The sequence below is a fragment of the Lolium rigidum genome, chromosome 4 (assembly GCF_022539505.1).
Source record: "Lolium rigidum isolate FL_2022 chromosome 4, APGP_CSIRO_Lrig_0.1, whole genome shotgun sequence".
NCBI lineage: Eukaryota > Viridiplantae > Streptophyta > Magnoliopsida > Poales > Poaceae > Lolium > Lolium rigidum.
The window spans coordinates 156,148,825-156,160,440 of NC_061511.1; the positions used below are offsets into that span (position 1 = coordinate 156,148,825).

The 11,616-nt window shown below is 49.1% G+C and overlaps 1 non-coding gene and 1 pseudogene across 1 annotated transcript; both read left to right on the forward strand.

Annotated features, from left to right (window-relative positions):
- The first annotated feature begins 2,745 nt into the window (after window positions 1-2,745).
- Window positions 2,746-7,329, forward strand: LOC124647674 (annotated as a pseudogene).
- Window positions 7,330-9,908: 2,579 nt separating this feature from the next.
- Window positions 9,909-9,982, forward strand: TRNAN-GUU. The gene has a single exon. It is a non-coding gene; the product is annotated as a tRNA-Asn (tRNA).
- The last annotated feature ends 1,634 nt before the right edge of the window (window positions 9,983-11,616 follow it).

An 11,616-nucleotide genomic window follows, 5' to 3' on the forward strand; every position in this document is an offset into this window, starting at 1 on the left:
CGTCGCTCCGGCGGCTGCCTGGGCCGCCGCGGCGCCTGCCGCCGCGGTTCCTGCTCCGTCGTCCACCATGGCCCCTCAAAGCTCTAACGTGGCTCTGATACCAATTGACAGCTCTCTTTCTCGATCTCTCTCGTGGATGCAAAGGAAGAGAATGCGATGAACACAGGAGGTTTTTTTTGTGCCGCGTACTACATACGGCTTTTCTGTTTCTCTTCACCTTTTATTCTCAACTGAAAGGTAAAACGTGACCTGGTAGTGCTCCTACCCCTACGCCACGATCCGGGCATCTCGTGCCATCCCACGAAATCGATCGTGATCGATCACGATGCTACAAATGCGTAAAGACCGAGTCCTGATGCAACAGGCTCATGTCTGTCTAATAACTGAAAAACAAATTCAGATAAGCAAACTATCCTAACACCTGACGACAGACAGGGTTTATTCAGCTAACACCCTAGAGTTGGAGTGAAAGGGCATCGTGGTTCTTTCTTGTCATTTCACCATTGCCCATTGACAAACTATAAGTCTTCTCGTTTGAAGCTAGCTAGGCAGGGGAAAAGGAAACTTGAATCATATGCGCACTAGTTCGATGCTAGTGAAATGAGAAGTTGGCAACATAAGAGCATCTCCACCGGCGCACCCCGTAGCGGCCTTGATAGCGTTTTTGGGGCCGGCAGCGAAAATAGGCTCACAAAGCCGGACCCCAAATAGCGGCGACGCTTTTTCGAGCCCAATAGAAGCGCCGACAACCCCGTGTCGGCCCCTTCGCGAAGGGCATGAATCGGGCGCGCCGGCGCCTCGCGAGGCGAATTTTTTTGGGTATCGGAGCCAGCCACACATCCCAAAAGTCGACGCCAGCGGGGAGTGGTGGGACCGACGCGTCAGCGGTATATTCAAGTTTAACCTAACCGTCGCCTACCTCGCGACGGAAATTATTGGCGCGCAGCGGCGGTGCAGTTTCCGCAGAGGCGCAGCTCTCCGTCTCGCCGCGCCTAGCTCTCCGTGCCGGCGTTAATGAGCGCCACTGCTCCCCCACCTCTCTTCGGCCTATAAAAAGGGCGCTCTCGCATTGTCCCTCACACACAAACCCTAGCGCCTCTCTCCCCAACCCTAGCCGCCACCATCTCAAGAGATGACGCCATGGCTGGTAGAGGCAGAGGCCGAGGCCGAGGTCGCGGCCGTGGTCGTGGTCGCGGCAGAGCTGCACGATCGCCGTCGCCTGCGACGCTGTCGTCTTCATCGTTGGACCTTCAGGAAGAGCGGGAAGTGTTGTTCGAGTTCATCGTTGTCCTCAAGGGTGACCCACTCGGCATCTAGAGGCTACCGCACAAGTTCGCCGACTTCTTCGCCGGCAACAAGCCGTCCGCACTGCATTTGCGGGAGGCTGGCTGCGACATCTGCCGGTGGACGTGTTCTTCGACGGGCGCTGCAAGATGTACCTCCACACTGGCTGGGAGAAGTTCGTGCGCTACCACGACCTCGAAGCCGGTTGCGCGCTCACATTCTCCTACCTTGGCGACGCCGATATGAGCATCAAGGTGTTCGATGAGACGCGTTGCCGCCGGCACTACCACGGCGACACCGATGAGGAGGACGATTGAACACGCCGAGTGTTGTTTCTTCGCAGCGAAAATAGGCACGGAGGTTTCTGGATATTCTTCCTCAAAGGGACCAACAGAGCTATCATCACCAGCTAGATTTTCCAATTTGCGTGACTGGGAATGCCTCGAAGTGTTCTTTCTTGGCAGGAAACACACGAAATCTGCGATGCCAACACCAGTTAGGTTTTCTCATTTTCCAACATTTTATTTTGTGTCAACCATGGTTCAAACTATGTACTCCCTCCGTCCCAAAATGTAAGGCATCTAAGGACTGGTCAAAAGTCAAACTTTACTAACTTTGACCAAATATTTAGAAAATATATTTACATCTATAATATCGAATGGACATATCAAGAAAATATATTTTATGCTGAATCTATTCATGTTGATTCAGTACTGTAAATATTTATATTTTTGTGTATAAATTTGGTCAAATTTAAAAAAAAACATTAACTTTTGACTAATCTTTAGACGCCTTACATTTTGGGATGGAAGGAGTATTAGTTTCTGGAAACCATGTTCCAAACTATATCTTTGTGTAAAATTATGTTCCCAATTATGTATTAGTTTGTGGAATGTTCCTCCTCTTTATTTGAATTTCTATGATTTTATTTGAGATTGTAATTCAAATCATCTATCGGGGTCGACGGTTTGGGAGCGCCGGTGTGGAACAACACCCCAAATAGAAGATGCAATGATGGCGCCCTCATACGGCAGTGTCAGCGTCTCTACCAGCGACTATTTGAAGCGCGCCGGTGGAGATGCTCTAAGCGTGCTGAACTAAAAGGACCAACAAAGAGATGCTTGAAAAAGATGGGTTAAGTCACAAAGTATGGTTGCTAAGTACTTTTTTTTTGTTTTTAATGGTGGCTGCTGCTTTTTTTAGGACAAAAATATATACAAATTTGTCGCCTTATGGACTTTACCATCAGACTAGTACGTCAATGCTGACGATATCAAGTCACCAACCTAGCATAGGAAGTTAGCAACGCACCTGCGTGTCCCTCAAAGACGTCCAGGTACATAAGTCAAACAACTACTAGTATGCAACACGCATGTGACAATATACAAGCGAAAAGTGACTTTGGCATATAAGCGTTCTATATATAGAAGTTCCTATATATAACAGACCACAAACCGAGCGTTCTACAAACATCTTCGTCCGCTCCACAACAAGAGCATCGATCGATCTCTTTGTCCCAGCTCAAGAAAGACTTGCTTGGCCATGGCAGAAGGCGGCGATCTGAAGGTGTTGGGCGTGTGGACGAGCCCGTACGTGATCAGGGTGCGGGTGGCGCTCAACCTCAAGTCGCTGCCGTACGAGTACGTGGAGGAGAACCTGGGCAGCAAGAGCGTGCTGCTGCTGGCCTCCAACCCGGTCCACAAGACCGTGCCGGTCCTTCTCCACGGCGGGCGCCCCGTGAACGAGTCCCAGGTGATCCTGCAGTACATCGACGAGGTCTACGCCGGCACCGGCATCCCGTCCTTGCTCCCCGCCGACCCCTACGACCGCGCCGTGGCCCGGTTCTGGGCGACCTACGTCGACGACAAGGTCGGGGCGGCATGGCAGGGGATGCTGTTCACGTGCAGGACGGAGGAGGATCGGGCGGCGGCGGTGGCCCGCGCCATGGCGGCGCTGGAGACGCTGGAGGGCTCGTTCGAGGAGTGTTCCAAGGGGAAGGCCTTCTTCGGCGGCGACGCCATTGGGTTCGTGGACGTCGTGCTCGGCGGCTACCTTGGGTGGTTCGGGGCCGTCGACAAGATGATCGGGTGCCGGCTGATCGACCCGGCGAGGACGCCGCTGCTGGCGAGGTGGGAGGAGCGGTTCCGCGCGGCGGAGGCGGCGCAGGGCGTGGTGCCGGACGACGCCGACAAGATGCTCGAGTTCCTGCCCACCATTCTCGCCTGGATCAACGCCCCCAAGTCCAAGTGAACTGTGGCATCGTCCGTTCCTACATTTGTGTGTGTCCGAGTCCGTCAAGTGTGTACGTGCTTAATAACAACTGTAACACATGTCCTGTGTGTTGTTCGGAGTGCAAGTGAAGCTGAATAAATTTACTGTTGGTGTGCCTTTTTTTACGATGTATACCTATTAGTTGTGTTCTATACGTGACGATACAGAGTTGGTACATATATGAGCAACAAAACACAAAAAGGATACAAATGGTTGTATTTTTACAAACTGCCATGGTTGCAACTACAAAGCAGACACGTCCCTTCATCGTCGCCGGAGAAAAAAAAAAGTGCTAGTAGTTGGTCCGCTCTATGGCGCCGAAGAAACTCTGAGCTAGGAGCACCAGTCCCGTAAGACTAGATCTAGCATTTGCACTCTAAGAACATACCATCCGTATCACCATGCCTCGACGCATCGCCCAACAGCTTGGACTCCATAAACTTCTCACTGACTTCAGCAACACCTCCGAGTCTCCGACGAGCAGGGACATGAACCACGATACCATTATTCTTAGAAGCACCATCAACATCTGCCACACAATGACGCTAATAGGAGACCTCCAAAACCTAGAAACCCTAAAATTAAAAGTTTAAAACACACGAATGCGAACCAAACTTTCCCTCTCCTCTGATGATACGGCATAGATCAGAGGGAAGAGGAGTGGCAGACTCACCGGCGAGAGACTGAAACCGCACGGTGCGGTGGTTTCTGGTAAGAGTGGGAGAGCAGTATTGGTGTGCTTTGATAAGGGCATCTCCAAGAGAGAATTCCTTATTTGACACTGCTAAAAATATGATTCCCTATTTGACACTGAAAAAGTTTCTCTTCCTTATTTGACACTTGTGCAAAAAATTATGCCTTATATAACATTGCCGTCCATTCCGTTACACTCTTCTGTCCGGTTTTTGTTTCGTGGACCATAATACCCCTCCGTTAGTTGTATGCAACGCTGTTAAAATGGGCCTAGCCAAATGACCATCGTCTCCGTCTCCGACTAGACCCGATAAGGACCATAGCGGCGGCGGCGCATAGCAGCGGCGGCGGCGCATAGCAGCGACGGCGAGGGCTATGCCACGGGAGACTAGGGGTGCTGCGGAAGCCGGCTAGGTCGGGATCGAAGCTCCGGATGGCAACCTCGGCACGGCGGCAAAGGTCGGGCAAGGGGCGGCGATGAGGAGTTCGGCTATTGCATCCTCGATCGCGCACACCAGCACTGCCTCCTCCTTCAACGTCATCACGGAAGCCTTCTGTGGAGCAGCCGGTCGGAGCGGCCGCCAGCCTCACGTCGGTGGCGTAGACCTGCACGACGTACTTCCGCCTCACCCCCGACCATCTCCACGAGCGTGAGGGCCTGCAGCGAGCGGGCCTGGTCCTCAAGTTCTGTCCACGACCAGATTTGCTTGTGTGATTTTCTTCTCGATCTGGATTCAAAAAAACTGTATAAATACCGACCGAATCTGGTAACTATCAATCTTGAAACTGAACCGAATGGACCCTATACGAAATGGATCTAGCTATGGATCTGGGACGGTAAGGGAATCGGAAAAGAAATTGTCGATACAACTTTATAAATGTCCTATGGTGAATTTTTGGTTTATAAAACTGTGTGGAACTTATACATCTACGAAACTGAGCTGATTGTGCACTTCCCATAAAAAAATATGTCCTATCACGTTGCTTTTGTTTTGGACAAATAAATATCTCATCTGGCGTTTATTAACCATGAACAAATACGTCACAATACTATTGTGTTTTGTCATGTACAATTTTTTGTTTTTTTTGTAGCATAATGCACCAAGGGCAAAAGCGTCTTTACATGTCCCTATTTATTCATATAAGGAAAGAAATTTTGAGGAAGTGTCAACTAAGAAGAAAAACTTTTCTAGTGTCAAATAAGGAATCACAATTTTAGGTAGTATCAAATAAGGAAAATTCTCTCTATCTCCAACGGGGCGATGGAAATGGACGCGAACCGACCGTTTGCGACTGTAGAGTCGAAAAATACGTATGCACCCAGGCCCAACGGCTCGACGCATAGTGAACAGGCTATCCACGGAGACGCAAATGCGTCCAGAATATGCGCCTCGGCTGTGTCTCCGTGGTCGCGCCGCGTGACCGCTCGCTTCTCATACGGGCCCGCTTGGCAGCGATCTATGTCGATGCGTCTTCTTAGGTGCGCCAGTACTAGCGACGAGGCGTCGCTTCGGCAGTCTGCGCCACGTTCATGGCGATGCCCGCCGAGCGGCCGCCACCCACTGCTAACGAACTTAATGGTGATGACACGAGTGCCGCGCCCCTCGGCTGCCTCCAGCATATATAAAGAGGGGGGGCGCGCTCGGTTGCCCCATCTCATCCCCTGCACACAAACCCTAGCCGCCGCATAACATCCATCTTTGCCATGAGCAGCACCAGACACGGCCAGACTACTACGCCTCGACCTCCCTCTCCACCTCCGACTCCACAACCCCCAGCCGACAGCTCCGACGAGGAGAACGAAGATAGCGCGGACAACGTCATCGACGCGGCTATGGACGCGAAGTTCATGGATGACGTGGAGCAGAAACGGAGGAGGAGCGGCCGTTCGATGCGGCGTTCGACGCGGAGAAAGAACGCTACATGGGAAGTGGCGTCCGCAGAGGATGACGACGTCGAGTGGGACTGGAATGGGCCTGACCCGGAGGAGAAGGCGGCGAAGCAGAGGGTTTTAGTCGAGTCCTTCGAGACGCTCAAAAGGCCGAGAATGCCGCTAACGAGACGTTGCGGCAGCGGCTACTGAAGGATGCGGCGGCACCGAGCTCTAGCGATCGCATGGTGCATGGAGCGGCGGACGATCGCACGGTGGATGGAGCTCTGGCGATCGCACGGTATGCAACACACACACACTACAATTTCCCTTCGCCTGCTCCTATATATAATCCCCTACAAAGCCTGAGTCGTAACATCAGGCCACAACCCGAGCGTTCTACAAACACTTTCATCCACGCCATTAGAGGAGCATCTAGAGCAAGGAAGACGTGGCCATGGCAGGAGTCGGCGATCTGAAGCTGCTGGGCGCGTGGTCGAGCCCGTACGTGATCAGGGTGCGGGTGGCGCTCAACCTCAAGTCTCTGCCGTACGAGTACGTGGAGGAGAACCTGGGCAGCAAGAGCGCGCTCCTCCTGGCCTCCAACCCGGTGCACAAGGCGGTGCCCGTCCTCCTCCACGGCGGCCGCCCCGTGAACGAGTCCCAGGTGATACTGCAGTACATCGACGAAGTCTGGGCCGGCACCGGCGCCCCGTCCTTGCTCCCCGCCGACCCCCACGAGCGCGCCGCGGCCCGGTTCTGGGCAGCCTACGTCGACGACAAGATCCGGGCGGCGTGGCAGGGGATGCTGTTCACGTGCACGACGGAGAAGGAGCGGGCGGCGGCGGTGGCCCGCGCCGTGGCGGCGCTGGAAACGCTGGAGGGCGCGTTCGAGGAGTGCTCCAAGGGGAAGGCCTTCTTCGGCGGCGACGCCATCGGGTTCGTGGACGTCGTTCTCGGCGGCTACCTCGGGTGGTTCCGGGCGGTCGACAAGATGATTGGGCGCCGCCTGATCGACCCTGCGAGGACGCCGCTGCTGGCAAGGTGGGAGGAGCGGTTCCGCGCGGCGGAGGCGTCCCGGGGCGTGGTGCCGGACGACGCCGACAAGATGCTCGAGTTCCTGCCCACTGTGCTCGGCTGGATCAACGCCTCCAAATCCAAGTGAACTGTGACATCGTCCGTTCCCGACATTTGTGTGTGTGTCCGAATCCGTCAAGGCGTCAAGTGTGTTCGTGCTTAATAACAACTGTACCACATGTCCTGTGTGCTGTACGGAGGGAAAGTGAAGCTGAATAAATTTAATGTTGGTGTGCTTTCTTTACGAGGTATGCCTATTACTTGTATCCATACAGAGTCGCTACGCATACGAACAACAAAATATAGAGGATACAAATGGTTGTGCTATTGCAAACAACCATCGCCGTAACTATCAAGCAGACACATTCTTTGCTATCGCCGGAGAGAAAAAGCATTCAGTTCTCTCCTCTTTGCTCATGTTCTATCTTTGCTCACTCAAACTTTACCCGTGGATGTTAGCTGAAGTGGACAAATACAGGAGACATTGTTTATGAAGAGATAAGGATCTGCAAAAAAAACCCTCCTCTGGCGCCCTCCTCTGGCTGCTTGGGACCTTGTTTCTAAGCCCAAAAAGCACGGGGGATCTTGGGCTCCTCAACTTGATAGTTCAAAATGACTGTTTACATATGAAGCATGTCCACAAATTCTACAATCATGCTGATCTGCCTTGGGTTAATCTTACTTGGGAGCTTTACTACACCTCTGCCTTGCCCCCAGCTAGATTCAGGGATATTTCTTTCTGGTGGATAGATTGTCTGAAAACCTTGCCCACATATAAGAACCTGGTTGTATGTACCTTTGTGCAGGGGAACTCAATTCTCTTATGGCAGTATACCTGGTCAGATATTCCTTTGAAACTTAAATTTCTTAAGAATGAGTCTATCTCCATCAAAGAAGCACTTGCTTCTCCACATATTCCAGATTTATTTCATCTGTCTATATCTAAGGAAGCATTGGTACAGTTGAACTTGTACCAAGCACTGTTGCAAGATTTAATACCACATGCAGAGAATGACTCATGGGGACTATGTTGGGCAATTCTTCATTGCAAGTTTCCAAAGTTTATAAGAGACTCATGGGAGATGGGAGAGCAGTGCCTGCTTTAGATTGGATGTGGAAAGGATGTTGTCAGCAGATACATAAGGTTTTCTTCTGGCTTCTTATACACAATAGGCTGAATACTAGAGCCCTGCTGCAGCGCAAGAACTTTCTGATGGCAGACTAGTCATGTATAATGTGCAACCAACAACATCTGGAGACAAGGGATCATCTATTCTTTCAGTGCCCTTTTGCAGTTCTACGTTGCCAATATATTTGTCCTCTCTAGATCCCGCCTCCTCCTGGTCAGATGGATCTCCAGGAAGTGGTGTCTAGTCTGAAAGCGGCCATATCCAAACCATTCTTCATGGAAATTATCATGCTTGTTGCATGGTCTATTTGAATCACACGCAATGGATTTATATTCAAGGCTGCTCCTCCGAGCGTTTACAGATGTCGGAAGATATTCAAGGATGAGCTTGCCCTTCTAGTGCACAAGGCCAAAAGGAAATGTTATCATGGCATAGTTTCTTGGGTGGAGAACTTTAGATAGTTTTTTTTACTTTAGGCCTGGTGCCCCCTTGCTTTTTAGTTGCTTCTCTCAAGCAACTGCTTATTTGTATTATTTGTTCATAACTTTAATAAAATAAAAAAAATATACAGTGGGGACCCACTGTTCACCCTCAAAAAAAAGCACTAGCAGTTGATCCACTCTTTAGCGCTGAAGAAACCTCTAGCTAGGAGGCGTTAACGAGCCCGATAAATACCAGCAACGTAAAGCTGAATATAGCCTAATAAGGAACACCGGTCGAAGCATATAGCTCGATTGAACTGGATCTTCAGTATCGGGTCTAGGGCCAAGCGGCTAGCACCACCCCACCATTCATGCGGCCGGATTCCCACTGTCATCCGTAAACATGGAGCAGTTAGGACCGCTGCACTCTAAGGGCAGTCCATTTGTGTCGTAACGCCATGCCGCAAAGTCAGATCAAGCCATTTCAATAGGTTGGACTCCACAAACATCTCAACGGCGTCAACAACACCTCCGATGAGTAGGGACATAGACTATGAAACTATTACTCTAGAAGCACCATCAATATCTGTCCCACAATTACGCTGACTGCTAATAAAACTAAAACACACGAACGAGAACAAGATCTCCCCTCACTCCCTAATGCTAGGACGAAGATCTGAGCGGAAGGAGAGTGACAGACTCGCCGGCGAGAGACTGTAACTGCACGGTGCGGTGGTTTCTGGTAAGACTGGGATAGCACACTGTTGGTGTGCTTTGATAAGCACGAAATCGACCACATATCCAGCTACAGAATCCATTATGAGCTTGGACAAAATGCGTGACGAACGTGCTGGCGCACTTTTTTTTGGACTGAAATGTCTGCCGCTTTGCAGTGCCGAGACACCGAAATGCGTACGCTTCAGGAGAAAGTTCCAACTTCCAAGTTCTGACTTCTGACGATTTTCTCAATCCCGGCTTGACCATTTTCTCAATCCCGGCTGCTACTCATCACTGCCAACGACCCACCGCAATCATTCTCGGTGACTCAAGTACGTCACAGTAAAACCAACCTCCAGCGATAGCCATATCACATGTTGCTTTGCCGACTATTGGAGATCTACCCATAAGAAATAGGACAGTAAGCGTACAGTACCCGAAAATGCTGGAATAGCTCAGTTGGCTAGAGCGTATGGCTGTTAACCATAAGGTCGGAGGTTCGAGCCCTCCTTCTAGCGTCATTTTTGCTGCGGCTGTCCTATTCGATGTTCTTCACGTCTAAAAGAAGGGCTAAGAATTTCTGGAACAGATTAGTTTTGCATCAATATGTACTGAATCTTATTCACTCCAGTTCATTCAGGCTTGTGCTGAAGTACTTTGTGCTGTGGAGCCCTTATTCTCAAGTCAAGAACAATGACTAAGGTGTGCGAAACTGCGAACAAAGATACACGCTTAGCTTAGCACTTCTAAAAGAAAGACTGAGGTGTCGTTAGTATGAAACTGCGAACAAATTATTATGAAACTGATTCTGCGAACAAATTGGTTGTGCATCCGTATGTACTGATTCTGATTCACTGAGAATTGATTCAGGCTTTGTACTGATTCTGCGATCCTTGCTGAATATTTTCTTCTGAAGACAAGCACAACGACTGAGGTGGTGTTTCAACATTGTTCGAGGATGCAAATATGGTAGCGCATAACTAGCAAAGTTTGCTTATGAATCAAAAGATAGATTCGTATGGGATGGTGATCCTCAGGCTTATTTTACCATGTTGCACTTGCTTCAACATTTACATGTATTGGAGAAAATTCTAAGCACCTCGCACTCGAAAAACATGATTTACTTTGGCAAGCCTCCATTACCATAGCGGACATCCACCAAATTAACAAGAAATACTTTCCCAACTCACCTCCACCACAATCTCAAATGAAAATAATGGATGTAGTTTTGGGGTGTAGTAGTTCAATTTACAAAACTGAAGTAATCAGTAGAGTACATACAGGGTACATACATCCTTTTTATAGATGGAGGGAGGTTTGTACCCTAAATAACAATAGGAAAGAGAAACAAAGATCTGAGCTAGCTAATTCGAAGGATAAAGCAACATTTGAGAGTGGTTTGTAGCCCGACCAACATGTAGCTCTTTTATTTTCAAAATCAAGAACAGTATTTTAAAGTTTCAGAAATATATGAAAAATATATATGTATGCAATGTTGTGTTCTGCCAACGTGCAAAATTTTAAATTGAGATACCTTATATTCAGGGCTGTACAAAAATGGATCTATCAACCGTTTAGTTTTTGATTGTTCCTTCGCTTAACTTATTTAGAGAACTATTTATTATATTTTAATATTTTCTGACCATCTAATATTACAAATGTGTTTGAAAATTGGCTAAATGGGATAGAGAAAGCATCCAAAGAGCAGATCTTAACGGCTATTTGTGCTTTGATGTGGGCTATCTAGAATTGTTATAATGACATTATTTTTAACAAAAGTCTGAATGCTTATTTTCTACTGGTTATCCGTACGTTATACAGTGGATCCACGAGTGGTATTATCTTCTATTCGAGACACAGCATGCACATATGGATATGGGATGCATCTAGCTGAAAACGTTGCTTGAGCTATCTACAACGAGGGTGATTAGCGGTTTTCTAAAAATATACAAGATGCTTAGGCTATTCATAATTATATTTTTTCCCGCTGGTTGATAACTATGTACACCGTGTGTGATCCACGAGATGTAGAACTCTTGAACTTTGAAACTGTGTAACAAAAGTATAAAACGCTACATGCATCTAGTAATGTATAGGTCATGGCCTCCCCATTTCAAAGAAAAAAAAAGACCAATTACTCGCTAGTGGTGAA